This window comes from Notamacropus eugenii, chromosome 2 (genome assembly GCF_028372415.1).
Source record: "Notamacropus eugenii isolate mMacEug1 chromosome 2, mMacEug1.pri_v2, whole genome shotgun sequence".
NCBI classification, from domain to species: domain Eukaryota; kingdom Metazoa; phylum Chordata; class Mammalia; order Diprotodontia; family Macropodidae; genus Notamacropus; species Notamacropus eugenii.
In genome coordinates, this window is record NC_092873.1 from 407,782,157 (window position 1) to 407,797,294 (window position 15,138).

General features: G+C 37.9%; 1 protein-coding gene across 3 annotated transcripts in view; it reads right to left on the minus strand.

Moving 5' to 3' along the window:
• The window catches only part of SMYD3 (SET and MYND domain containing 3), a 1,053,751-nt gene that overhangs the window by 806,819 nt on the left and 231,794 nt on the right, over positions 1-15,138 (minus strand). The gene's annotated exons all lie outside the window — the stretch shown is intronic.

Below are 15,138 nucleotides of genomic sequence, written 5' to 3' on the forward strand. Positions count from 1 at the left end.
GGACCTGAACCAACCAAGTATGTTTCATTCTCCAGACTTCACCACCATGCTCCCACTCCCCTCCCTCCCACCTCCTTTTCAGCTCCTTTTTATTTTTTGTCTTCCTCTATTATAAAGAAAGCTTTCTGAGGGCAGAGACTGCCTTTTTTGAGTAGTACTTAGCACAGTGCCTGGCACATAGTAAAGTTTAATAAATGCCTGTTGCTTTCATTTGACCACTTGTAGCCTCAGCACTTAGCACAATGTGCCTGCCACACAGTAGGTCTTTAATAAATACTTAATGTTTTTTGTTTCTTTCTCTGTTCCTATATTCAGTATTGCTGGGCTGGGTCTCTGAAGGCAAAACAGATACTGTTGTATGCTAGAATAATGGATTTTGTATTTAAGTTTTAGAAATAATGAAATCAGCTAAAGAAGACATGCTCATTTAATTTCCAATAATATGAAGAAATAAGAGCATTTACAACAGTTACAATTAAAACCTTACATTTATTGTACATGTGAAAGACAGCCTAGAGAACTGAATTTATGTGCTGTTGAGCATCTCTTGATTCTCTTCCCCTTTCCCTTATAAACATAGTGTTGGTGTCATTCTAAAAAGAAAGAAATACAAATGAAGTCATATCTTTGCTTCCACATAATCTGCCAAGTATACCATGCTTTTTTTTTTTTTTTTGGTAACACTTTTTTTTTTACATGATAAACACTGAAATAGCATATTAAAAAACTGTCTATCCTTTGAAATAATCAACAGGAAAAAACAGCTTTTGCCTTGTCCCCCCAAACACATACACAATCATTCTTTGAAACCTGACCAGCTGAGTTTATGCTACATAACTCCACTTTTCATAAAATAGGATTGACTATTCTATACTGACAATATTAAATTCAAATATAAGCTCTCTGAAGACAGGAATGTTCTCATTTTTGTATCTGCAGTCTCAGTCTACTTACCATAGCACCTGGTAGTTTTAATAAATGGTGGGCAAGTTACTGCTTACTTGTGAATAAAGTTGGAGTCCAGTAAATCAAATCATCCAGAATTTAAAACTATTCAGTACCAACATATAAAAGATAATAAATCACTGCCATATGAAAAACCTCTTGAAGTAAAAAAAAGGTCTTCCCCCAATAATAAGATTTCAAATTGAGAATCAGTGATGACTTCTTACCAACACACTCAAAAGGACTTTGCAAACATTATCTCAAATGTCCTCATTAATATTCTGGAAATGGAGGCAAGTGGTAATAATCACCCACTCTTCACAGATTCGGGGAAAATCTATTCCTCCAAGAAACAACTTTATAGTTATCATCACTTTTCTGAAGCAAAGTATAAATAAAGCCTGACAGCTTTTAACATACTCATGGTTATCTCTTGCAGATGGATTTCTGAAAGCTAATCCCATCACTCTAATTATCCAATTGTCCAAACTAGCTCTGTTGACAAAGCAGGAATCCATAGAACTAAATTCTGATAAAGATGATTCCAAAAAGAGATCTCCATAAGTAAGTAGGAGTGGCTGATCTGTAAGAGCTTACAAGGAATTTGTCTGGCTCTGGTGGCAAAGAGAGTACATGGAAACCTCCTTTCCCTTTGTACCCACAACCAGTCATTAACAAATAGCTTTGCCAGTTTATGGTCAGTTCTGAGGACCTCGTCAATGTCCACATCATGGAACCCTTTCCTACCTTCACGTTCTCTTCACACCTTATTCCCCCCTCCATGAACTCTACAATCCAATAACATGGTCACCTTGCCATTCCTAGCACAAGACTACATATCAATTCCCAATTCTTTGCAGCATTTCATTTAGCTGTTCCTCATGCCTGAATTTCCTCCCTCCTCATCTCCTTCCCCTGGTATCCTTCAACTCTCAGCTAAAATGGTACCCTTTGCAAAAAACCTTTCCCAGTCCTCCTTAATGTTAGTGTCTTCCCTCTGACATTACTTCCAATTTATCCTGAATATATCTTTGTATATAGACTGCTTGTTGTCTCCCACATTACACTGTGGGCTCCTTAACAGCAAAAACTCAGTTTTTCTTTCTTTGTATTACCAGCACTTAGCACAGTGTCGTCACATAGTAGCACTTAATATCCTTGTTGATTTGACTCGCCTCTTAGAGACTAAGGCTACTTTACAAATTGGCTCAAAAACCTCCCACTCTAGCAAAAATAATTGACTACCCTGCAGAATGGATCTTACCTACTCATCTGACAAAGTCATAGCAACAGTGGGTTAGATATCTTCAAGTCTCAAGTAGTACAGCTAAGGTGTTCCTGATTTTATTAAAAGGATGAGTTCATTCATGTACAGACAGGTGGTACAGTGGATAGAGTGCTGGACCTGGAGTTCAGAAGATGAGTTTCAATCCAGCCTCAGACACTCATTAGCTATGTGACCTTGGGCAAATCATTAAACTCCTCACCTCAGTGCCCTCAACTCCAAAGTGGAGATTATTTATAGCACCTACCTCTCAGGATTGTTGGATCAAATGAGAAAATACTTGTAAGGGACTTAGTACAGTGTCAGGCACATACTTGGCACTATCAAAATGCTCATTTTCTTCCTTTTTCCTACACTGTAATTGTGTCTAGCTGGATCAACTTGGAGCTTCACACTGCCCATAAATAAACTGAAGAGATTTTTATCATTATCTGCAAAATATTTGTATGAGGCACTGTGGCATAACAGATAGAGGCTTGACCTCTAAATCAGGAGGACCTGGGTTCAAGTTCTGCCTCAGACAAATATAGACTATGATTATTAAATCACTTAATGTCTCTGACCTCCAGTTCACAGACTACACTGGATTCAGAAATAAAGTACAGTTTCTATTCACCATGGAATATCCCTCCTCAAGGACTTCCCCTCTTGTCTCACTGGTGAATTACTACCAGGGGTCAGGATGACCTGCCTTCATTCTTCTCTTGGCCCTGTTCCTAATTTTGCTTCCTTCCCTCCTTTGTTTCCCTCATTCATTCCATTCTTCCTTCTCTTATTAATTCCTTCCAAACTTCTCACCTTCCTTCCTTCTCTACTTCTCTCCTTTCTTCCTTCCCTCATTTCATTCTTCCTTCCCTTTCCTCTTCCCTCCTTCCCTTCTTTCTTCCTCTCTTCCTTCCTTTTTTCCTTCCTTCCTTCTTTCTTTCCTTTTCATCTAACTTCTTTCTTTTCCTTCCTCTGTCTTTCCTTTCTTCCTTCTTTCTTGCCTTTCCTCCTTCCTTTCTATTTTCCTTCCTTCCTTCCCTCCTTCCTTCCTTCCTTCCTTCTTCCCTTTTATTCTCCCTCCCAGGGACCAAGTGAATATAAAGGAGTGTATAAGCCCCAGATGTTGGGAGAAAAAAAAAAATTTTTTTAATTAATGGTCCTGCTATATCTTCTCAGTCAATATCCCTTTACAAAAGCTATAATTGATGTTAATTGGATAAATGATACTGGGTAGTAATCATTCATGTTACTTAACCCTGTTTGCCTCAGTCTTCTTTTCTGTAAAATGAGCTGGAGAAGGAGATGGCAAAACACTCCAGTATCTTTGCCAAGAAAATTGTATATGGAATCAGGAAAAGTTGGATACAACTGAGAAGACTCAACAACAACTTATCATTGCTTGTTGAAGATCCACTAGAATGGTCCCAAGAATTATTTAAATTAAAGTATAATTACCTACAACACTTCAGAGGCACACTGAGGGGAGGCAGCAGTCTTGCTCCAGGAATTTGACTCTAATAAAATTGAGAATTAAGACAAGGATTCCCAGAATTTGTAAAGGCTATATATCTTTGAGCTCCTTGCACAAGTTGTTTCTTCAGTAGAATAGAAAGCCCCTTGAAGGCAGGAATTGTTTCCTTTTTGTCACCGAATCCCTAGCACCCCAGATAGTTCCTGGGACATATTAGACACCTAACAAGTACTTTTTGGTCAACATAAGAACTGAACCTATATCTTCTGACCCTAACTTCAGTGTTCCTACCACCATATATAGTTCTAGTCGAATAAGGGGGATTCTCAGGGGTTTATTTCAAGGTCTCCATTACCTGTGTTAACAGCTTTGGACCCACTGCCTATGCAATCTGAGTATATCTCTATACATTCTTTCCCTTTTCTTGCTTTTGAATAGTGTATCTATTCCAGTAAAAAACAAAAAGAAACTTTACACCTATGATTATTACCAAGTATATGTCATAAACACACAGACTGAAAGAAGCAAGAGAGATAACAAGGAAAATCAACCTGGCTAAGGCATTGCTGTAGGCAAAGCTTTCAATGATTTAATTAGCCAGGTTATTTTTATATACAGGTAGAGCCTGGCCTACAGCTCTTCCCTTTATTTTTCCCTCCTTCCCTAAATACATTTAAATCTCAGTAAGTGGTGGTGGGTTTTGCATATCAAATGAACTGATTCTGCCACAAGTCTGTATGTAAATGAAGATGAGTGGAAATGAGATTTGCTTGGGGTTAAGCTACTTTCCTAAAGCTGGAGTCCACAAGGTTGAAATAGCTCATATTGCAATTTTAATTATTCAGGAACTATTCAGTCTGTGTCTTCCACAACACAACTGGAAATGGTTGATGCTAGGAAGCCACAGCCATCCCTTCCATGCCAAATTCAATATTTTGGAACATAGTGAGAAAGGCTCAGGAAGAAAACATTACCTCTGCTCCCAGGTGACATCTCCATTTTCTTTTTAAGGTATTTGCTCTTGCCTTGAAATTCATAGCTAGTGAGATGAATACATTTGAAAGCTATATCCTGAGATATATAGTACAGACTATTCTTGTCACTGGGAAAATAAATTAATCTTTAAATCTGTGTTTGTCTTCTCTCCTTCCTTCTTCCTCCTCCTTCCTCTCTAAGTGTTTCTCTTTTGTTTTTTTCCCCTCTCTTTCCCTCTGCTCCCTCTCTCTACCCTTCTGTAAATATGAGTTATTATCATTAGTGAAAAAAATATTTCTAACCTTTAGGTTCCCAAACTAGAGCAACACAGGAAAATTTCAATTAGTAAACATTCATTCTGACAACCCCTGAGGAAGGTGCCATCAATTCACTGGATATGTGTATATTGGAAAAGTCCAGAGTAGAGACCCAATGCATTTATTATTGTTTCTGAATGTCAGGGAATCTAACCAAAGAAAGAAGTAAATAACTCCACAGGGACAAAATTCCCAATTCTAAAGACTCCATTCCTCATTGAGATTTGCTACACCTCTGTCATCTTGTCATTTCCTCAGTTTGGTTTCTAAGAAATGAATTGCCTCCTCTATAATTCAGTAGTTTTTGTCCTTAAAAAGATGTTACCCAACAAATACTGCTCATAAGCCACAGAATGTATCATAAACTGCAGGCCCTGTGAAAAAAGAGGAATATATACAACAGAATGTGTGAAGACATTCATTAAAAGAGTTATTAAGCTTGAAAACGTTGGTCCTCAAAATGACTTAGAATATTCTAATTGTATTTTTGTATAAAATGGTAATGTTACAGTATATCAACTAGATGAAAACAGGGATGTTTACCAAAGAAGTCCAAATCAAATTCTTTCATTACCAATTCCATACATTTGGTTATTGTTTAATGTCACTCAGCCAAACTGACTAGCTTTCCAAATAATACTGAAATTCCTGATGCCTAACTTAAAGATATTCCCATACCCAAGCCCACTAGAACTTTTTAACATGACATACTTACCATTTTCATTCACATTAATATTACAAAGAACAAATATTTAGCAATAGTTAGGATGACCCTGTGTTCTCACCCTGTCTCTGACACATAGTGACCTCAGGGAAGTCACTTCACCTGCTTGCCTCAGTTTCTTCATCTGAAAAATGGGGATAATCACAGCACCTATGTTGTGAGGATCAAATGAGATAATATTTTTGAAGTACTCAGTAAGATACTTAGCACCATAGTAAGTGCTATGTAAATGCACACTATTATCATTATCAGTAGTAATAGGAAAGAAGAAAGAGCACTTAAAGCTGAAGGACCTGGGATCTGCTCAGACATATGACTCATTGTTTTCAATCTGGGACAAGTAATACAAAATGGACCTAAGGCCAACAACACACAACATATCTTCAAATGCTATTGAGACTGGGATAGAGACGGGATTATGAGTTCATTTAAGTTGCAGCAAGAAACTCTCTGGTAGCCTCTTTAAAGGAAAAAAAAAACTTTTCTTGATAAGTAAGTAATAAGCTTATTTGTTTCTATGCTTCTCAAGGATTTTAAGTGTTGCCAGCACCCACTAAATTTCAGCACTCTCAAACAAATACCTGATTATCCTGCCCCAGTTATAGCTCTGTTTTTACTACCCTTATTAACTTGGACCAAATCACTTCTACCCCTTGATCCTTGGTTTCCTGACTTATCAAATGTCCTTGCCAGTTCTAAATCCTAAATTATTAGCTTCTTCTAAAAAGTATTAAAAACAGAATATACCTTTTTTGATTTTTGTTTCAGTCAATTAATTTGTGGCATGATCTTTACTGAACTAATAATAATGCACTCCTGCTCTACTATATTTTAGTACTGAATGAGAAGATTCTGATGAAAGAAAGAAAGCTATTTTATGTTGCAGGAAGGAAATTGACAGCACCAGCGGCTCTTTAATATAACATATCCTCTAAAAGATTCTATACTTTTTATTTTAGTTTAAATTAAGTGAAGAATATTCTTTGACAAATTCTCCATTTCCAGCTGTGCACAGAGAGCAAGCTCTATGTGAGCACTCACCCCTGGATTCAAATGCATAATTTATATGGTGACTCCTGATTCCCTGGCAGAACTTTAGGCTAATAGGGAGCTCTATATGATTATGAAGCATCCACTGACCTGCTGAACTTCATGCAATTTACCATAATCTAAAAAGAGATGTAGATTTCTTCTCAATTTCTTGCTCTTTTATGGATTTTATTTTGCTTGATCTTATACATTTGGAGTGACCTGTTATTTTTTTTTAAAGTCTTAAGAGCTATTCTCTTTAAAAACCATAAGATGTGTAGTTACCAGGCTGTCTTGAAAATGCCAGTCAGCATTTTCTGTCCCTTAAAATATCCACCAAAATATTTCTAAAAAAAAAAAAAGAAAGAAAGAAAAAAAAAGCTTTCAAGAGTCCTGCAAAGAAATTTCTTCATAAAATGTGCCATCTAAACATGGGCAAAAGGAAACTAGAAACCATCCATCTCTATTTAAGAAAGGTACCTGGGCTATGCATTCTTCTCTGAATTGTATTCTAGACTTTCTCTGAGGATCATGCCTCAGGGTCAGATACTATTCTCTCATTTCAGGTTCCTTTTATATGTGTCCAATTAGAACGTAAGCTCCTGAGACTAATGCAGTGTTGTAGCCGTGAACTGACCCAACCATTCTGGAGAGCAATTTGGAACTATGCCCAAAGAGCAATGAACCTGGGCATACTCTTTGATCCAGCAATACTGCTACTAGGTCTATATCCCAAAGAGATCATAAAAAATGGAAAAGGATACACATGTACAAAAAATATTTATAGCAGTTCTTTTTTGTGGTGACAAAGAATTAGAAATTGAAGGAATGCCCACCAATTGGGACAGGGCTTCTTAAAACTTTTTCCATTCATGACCCCTATCAGCGCTGAATTGGGGGATAAAATGAACAAGTTATGGCATATGAATGTAATGGTATACTATTGTGGCATAAGAAATGATGAGCAGGAAGATTTCAGAAAAACCTAGAAAGACTTACATGAACTAATGATGAAAGAAGGGAGCAGAACCAGGAGAACATTGTATATAGTAACAGCAATACTACACAATAATCAACTTTGACAGACTTAGCTCTTCTCAGCAATACAATGATCTAAGACAATTCCAAATGACTCATGATGGAAAATGCTAACTACATCCAGAGAAAAAACTAAGGAGTCTGAATGTAGATAAGAGCATTCTGTTTTCTCTTTTTTTTCTTTCTTGTGGTTTTTTCCTTTTGTTCTGACTCTTTTTTCACAACACGACTAATGTGGAAATGTGTTTAATATAATTGTACATGTATAGCCTATATCAGATTGTTTGCCACCTTCAAGAGAGGGAAGGATAGGGAGGGAGGAAGAAAAAAATTGGAACTCAAAATCTTATAAAATTAATGTTGAAAACTGTCTTTATGTGTAATTGAAAAAAATAAAGTACTATTAAGAATATAAGCTCCTGGAGTGTAAGGATTGTAGTTCTCTCTAGAGAGTTCTCTCTCTCTGTAAGGATTTGTGTTCCCTAAGCTTAGCATAGTATCCGGCACTTAGTAAACACTTAGTAAATACTACTTGACCAAGTGAGCCAGCTGCCCAAACCACTGCCCCATCCATGTGCAAATGTTTTCCATCTCCTCTCAGATAAAAAGCACTACATTTTAAAAAAATAATTAGCAAGTTCCAGAGGTTGATAATTCTGATTGGCTGGTGAAATAGTAACAGGCTTGGTATATGGAGGGGAACTAGAATGAAAATACCCTTATTATACCAACCAGCCACTCTCAGTAGAAAGTTCCTATTTAATAGTCACTTGACACAAATTGGAGACACAAAAGCCATGGCTGTCATTCCTTGCTCACTAGGGGTTATTATCTTCCTGCTGAAAATGTAATTAAACTTTGTTTAGTATAGCTAAATCCCTTGTTTTTAACTTCCGTAAAATGATAAATCAATCATATGGAACAGAAGGCAAGAAAAGCAAAATCTGGGAGAAAAATACAAGGAAGATGCCAGATGTATCATAAACTTTTTTTCCCTCCGTCTTTTTTATACTTTTAAATGTAGAATGATATAGAGATCAAAGAATCTCAGCAGATCTCAAGGGACCAATGTCTACTCCATCACACTATATGACCCCAGGCACATCAATTCTCTTTTCTCATCTATCAAAGCAAAATAAATTTACTACTGGTGTCCAGCACTGAAGTGAGGTCCAGGGGCTTTCATCTTTTTTCAAAATCTCTGTGGAGCTCATATATATCTAGTCAACTTACAGTGCATGGAGTATAATAATCAAGGTCTTCCCTTTATTGCTGCTCAGTCATTTCAGTGGTGTTCAACTCTTCATGACCCTATTTGGAGTCTTCTTGACAAAGATACTGTAGTGGTTTGCCATTTCCTTCTCTAGCTCATTTTAAAGATGAGGAAAGTTACTGGGTTAAATGACTTGCCTAGGGTCCTCCCTATACATGAGCCAAATGAATGATGACCTCAATCAAGTAACCTTAAAGGCATGATGAAGGAGTTCCTCCCTTCCTGCCTCCCAAAAATATCATTTCATCTCTTGTTTGGGAAATTCTACATGGGAGTTTAATTCCTTTATCTTTAGTCTTTTGAATATAGTCTGGTTGGAGCATTGATTACATGGATAAAGCTTACAGTGTGATGCCAAATTGTGGAAGGTCTTGAAAGATGGGTTAAGAAATCTGATCTTAATTCAGTAGGTAACAAAGGGAAATAGGGCATATAATTTCTCTGAAACCTTTTCAAATCTATTTTTTCTTAAATCCTCAGGCCATGTTTGATTGTATCTAACATTCTTTTCCTGGGTTAATTATTAATTTAAAGGTCATAGGGCCACAACTCTAGAGCTGGGAGAGACCTCAGTAGCCATCCAGGCCAACCCATGCCATTCAACAATGATCAGTCATTTGCACTTGTGAATGGGTTCAAGATTGAGAACATGAAGGCACAGAGCACCTGAGAAAGAGATGAGGAAGTGCTTTGAACAGACTAAAAGGATACAGAACTAAGATAGTGTGTCCACTTAAAACAAAACTCACCTAGTCACCATTTTGCCTGAGGTCAGGATTCACTTGGAGCATGCCAACTCATTCTTTCCATTAATACTTGCACCTATTAGGACTGCTGTGCTATTACCTACATAGTGTCCTCTGGTAGAATTACTCATAAAAACCACAAGATAAGCCTTCAAAGAAGGAGGAACAAGCATTTATTAAGCACCTACTATATGCCATGAACTATGGTAAATGCTTTACAGATATCTCACAAAGATCAAGTTATCAACATCTAAGGGCAGGGCAGAAATATATTCAAATCTCTGTTTTGCACATGATTCAATTCTATTCAATAATTAATTACTGAGCATCCATCAGGTGCTTAGAACATCTGCAGTATTAGCTCTGGCAACTAAGAAGTCTGCCTGCAAGCTTACTGCCCTGGGATCCTTGAGATATGATAAATGGATGCTGCTGTTTTCCGGTGATATTGTTAGCATTGAAGTGGCAAAGAATTTAAAAAAAACAACTTCCCAGGAGACAGAAGACCTTAAAAGGATCCTATAGAATATATTATATACGTAGTACTTTGTAGTTTTAAAGGCAGGGAGACTGGACCTGTGATTTCACTGGCACAAGGAACTGCCAGACGAGAAAATACCTCGGAATGTGCAGGTCAGCACTGAGCCAGAATCATAAAGCCACTGTATGCTAGGGGTAGGGCTTGAATGCAGGTCCTCCTGGCCTCCAAGTCAGCTGTCTATTCCCTAAGCTATACTGTCTCTGTAGGATGTACAAGACGTTTTCTGTTACAAAACCCTATTGATATTCATTATTAATTATTATAGTTATTATTATTATATTATATTATTAATTATTAATAATTATTACAAAGCCCTATTAATAAATTAATATTAATTAATGCCATATGTCTATGTTATAAGCTCTTTGTGGGCAAGAACTATATACATATATACATATGTATGCGCATATACATGTATGTATATATGCACACATGTATGCATATGTACACACATTTTATATATATATATATATATTTATATATATATATATATATCTCCTTGGTATATATATATATATCCTTGGATCTGCTCCAGTGCTTATAACAAAGCATTATACATAGTCAGGGCTGGAAAAATGTTTTTTGAATGGATGGATGGATAGATGCATGGGTGGATACACATGTTATCTACCCTGAAAGACAAGAATAAGTTCTTTGAATTCAGGTGCTATTTCTTTCAATTCTCTCTCTCTCTCTCTCTCTCTCTCTCTCTCTCTCTCTCTCTCTATCTCTTCCCCTTCTCCCTCTCTCACTCTCTCACTCTCTCTCACCTAGGACATTGCCTTGCACACAGAAAGCACTTAATAAATTTTGATTGATGAATGTATAGAAATAAAGGATTTAAATTAGATAGTAAGCAGAACTTCTTGGCAAAATACACTGTAGGGCTCTGAAATGCTCAAGGATCATTTTCTCAATAGTTTTCTGACTGATTGTTTAGATGCAACCTTGAAAGGAAAGAAAAGACTTAATAATCTGGTCTCTCTCAGGGTCATTATTGCTGTAACTAAAGTTTACAACTGTCTTTCTGAAAAAGAAAAAAAAAAAGTATCAGTGTGATGTCCAGCTACAGAGAATTGTTTTAGTAAGTGTTAGATCTATTTCTGAGGTATCCGAGATGCAAGTACTCAGAGCCATAACCTCACACCCTGGACCGCAATGCTCCCAGAAAGGAGAGTCCCAGGGGGATCACAGAGGAGCAAAAGAGACAAAAACTCTTGGATATACCCTGGAGTTGGGGACCCTAGGAAACTACCACAAAGGAGACTGCCAAGAAAAAGATGAGGCCAAACTAGAGAAAACTCATTTGAAGTAGAGGAAAGCCTTAAGATCCTGCCTCAGCCAGTGCACCACCAACATCATTGTGATCTCAGGTAGTCAAGGCATAGGGTACAGAGGACAGTCTCTCCCATTTGGATACAGTCACCTATACCAGTACACAGATGGGGACAACAGAAAAAGAGGTGGTTCTGACAGAATGTGGCCCATTGCCACTCATCAGTGAGGCAGTCAACAAGTATTAGTTGTGCCATGACCAGGGACTCTACTAAGCCCTGGCTATACACAGAAAGTTAAGCAGTTTGAACCCTAAGATAGCTCACATTTTAATGGACAGACAAAAAACAAATAATTATGTACATACAAGATACATAAAGTCAAAATCTTAGAGGGAATATACTAATAGGAGGAAAGAGTAGAAAATGAGGGGTGGACAGGAAAGTCCTCCAACAGAAAACAGGTAAGAGTCAATGATCTCAGACCTCTCCCACCTCCCAGGAAAAGGGAGAAAGGGGATGGCAGATAAGGGACATAAATGGGAGAAAGTCAGCCCCTCTCCCCCAAGAGATACTTAACAGTATTGGGACAGTAAGAATGGCAACACGGAGCCAGGAAAGGGAGTCAAGAGATCATCTGACATGACTGCCATCAGAAAGAAGCCTGTCCCCTACCAGATAGTCAGCCTGTACTAGCTATGGCTACAAAAATACTTCACCTTAAAACCTCTCGAGAGGGGCAGTGTCAATATTGTGGAGTAGAAAGATGCATATACTCTAGTGCTTCCCCCACAGCCCACAAAATACCTGTAAAAAATGACTCTCAACAAATTCTAGAGGAGCAGAAGCCACAGAATGTCAGAGTGAAAGAGATTTCCAGCCAAAGGTAATGTAAAAGGCTGACAGGAAAGGTCTATCCCACAGGATGCTGAGCAAAGCAGAGACCAGCTCTGGCCTCATGGCACAGGGAGGAACAGGACCTGAGCAGACCTCCGGGGCAGAATCCCCAACAAGTCCCAGATCCCTCAACCCACAAGCAATCAAAGAAAGCTTCAAAGGTCAGTGTGGGAGGGCTTTCCCAGATGGGCAAGAGGGGACCTGAGTCCCCCCAGCACTGGCTCCAGGTGGTGGCAGAGGCAGTAGCAGTGGCAGCAGCAAGTGGATGGTGGCTATGGTGGCTGGAAGTAGCCTGGGTCCATTGTTCAAGTAGCTCAGCTTAAAGCCCCTGGGGGAATTGAGCAGCTGATCTGAACCTCAGCCCTGAGCAAGGTCCTGAGGGGAGGAAGAGCACTAGGACCTTCCTCTTGACAAAGGATTCAGAAGTCAAGTAACTGGCTGTGAAAATGACCAAAAAAGGGGAAAAAAAATAAGACCACCAAAGGTTACTTCCTTTGTGAACAGGTATCTTCTTCCATCCTTTTGGATGAGGCAAAACAATGCATACTGTCAGAAGAAGTCAAGGCTTCTGCATCCAGTACCTCCAAAATGAATATGAAATGGGCTCAGGCCATAGAAGAGCTTGAAAAGTGAGTTACCAACTTGCTAAAGGAGAACCAAAAAAATGCTGAGGAAAATAACTCTTTTAAAAAATAGGCTAACTCAATTAGAAAAAGAGGTCCAAAAGCCAATGAGGAGAAGAATGCTTTAAAAAGCAGAATTAGCCAAATGGAAAAGGAGGCTCAAAAGCTCACTGAACAAAATAGTTCTTCAAAAATGAGAGTGGAGTTCAGGGAAGATAATGACTATGAATAGATAAACCAAGAAGTTACAAAACAAAACCAAAAGACTGAAAAAATAGAAGATAATGCGAAATATCTCATTGGAAAAACAACTGACCTGGAAAATAGATCCAGGAGAGACAATTTTAAAATTATGGGACTATCTGAAAGAGATGATCAAAAAAAGAGCCTAGACATTATCTTCCATGAAATTATCAAGGAAAACTGCCTTGATATTCTAGAACCAGAGGGCAAAATAAATATTGAAAGAATCCACCAATCACCTCCTGAAAGAGACCTGAAAAAGAGAAACTCCTAGGAATACTGAGGCAAAATTTCAGAGTTCCCAGGTCAAGGAGAAAATGTTGCAAGCAGCTAGAAAGAAACAATTTGAATATTGTGGAAATAAAATCAGGAACACAGGATCTGGCAGCATCTACAATAAGGGATCAAAGGACTTGGAGTAGGATATTCCAGAAGTCAAAGGAACTGGGATTGAAACCAAGAATCACCTACCCAGCAAAACTGAGTATAATACTGCAAGGGAAAAAATAGTCATTCAGTGATACAGAGGACTTTCAAGCATTCATGATGAAAAGACCAGAATTGAATAGAAAATTTGACTTTCAAACACAAGAGTCAAGAGAAGCATGAAAAGGTAAACAGGAAAGAAAAATCATAAAGGACTTACTAAAGTTGAACTGTTTACATTTCTACATGGAAAGATAACATTTGTAACTCTTGAGACTTTTCTCAGTATTTGGTTAGATGGTGGGATTATACACCTACACACACACACACACACATATAGACAGAGAGAACAGGTTGAGTTGAATCAGAAGAGATGATGTCCATAAAAAAAAAATTAAATTAAGGGGTGAGAGAGGAAAATACTAGAAGGAGAAAGGGAGAAATGGAATGGGGCAGACTATCACTCATAAAAGAGATAAGAAAAATCTTTTTCAATGGAGGAGAAAACGGAGGAGGTGAGAAGGGAAATGTGAAACTTACTCTCTTCACATATGGCTTAAGGAGGGAATAACATGCTCACTAAATTTGGTAAGAAAATCTATCTTACACTACAGGAAAACAGGGGAAAAGGGGACAAGTGGGATGAAAGGGATGATAGAAGGGAGGGCAAATGGGAGAAGGAAGTAACTAGAAGTAACACTTTTGGGAAGGGACAAGGTCAAATGAGAGAACAGGAAAAAGAAGGGAGGGACAGGGTAGGATGAGGGCACTATAGTTATAGTTAGTCTTACACAACATGATTATTATGGAAGTCTTTTGCAAAATGACACATATATAGCCTGTATTGAATTGCTTGCCTTCTCAGTGGGGATGGGTTGGGAGGGAGAGAGGGAGAAAAGTTGAAATTCAAAGTATTAGAAATGAATGTTGAGAAGTGTTATTGCATATAACTGGGAAATAAGAAATACAGGTAATGGGGTATAGAAATGTATCTTGCCCTACAAGAAAAGAGAAAAGATGGGGATAAGGGAAGGGTGAGGTGTGATAGAAGGGAGGGTACATTGAGGGAAAGAGTAATCAGAATGCAAAGTGTTATGGGGTGGGGGAGGGGAGAGATGGGGAGAAAAATTGGAACTCAAAATTTTGTGGAAATGAATGTCGAAATCTAAAAATAAATAAATAAAACTATTTTAAAAAAACAACCTCTTGAAGGATCCTATCCAATTTAAACACCTAAAAAACAGCAAAAACAAAAACAGTGTAAGCTCACTTATCTGGAGCCCGCTTATGTTACTCAAAGTTCTACAGATCTCACATCATGGCCAGTCCATTCTTTGCTACAAAAG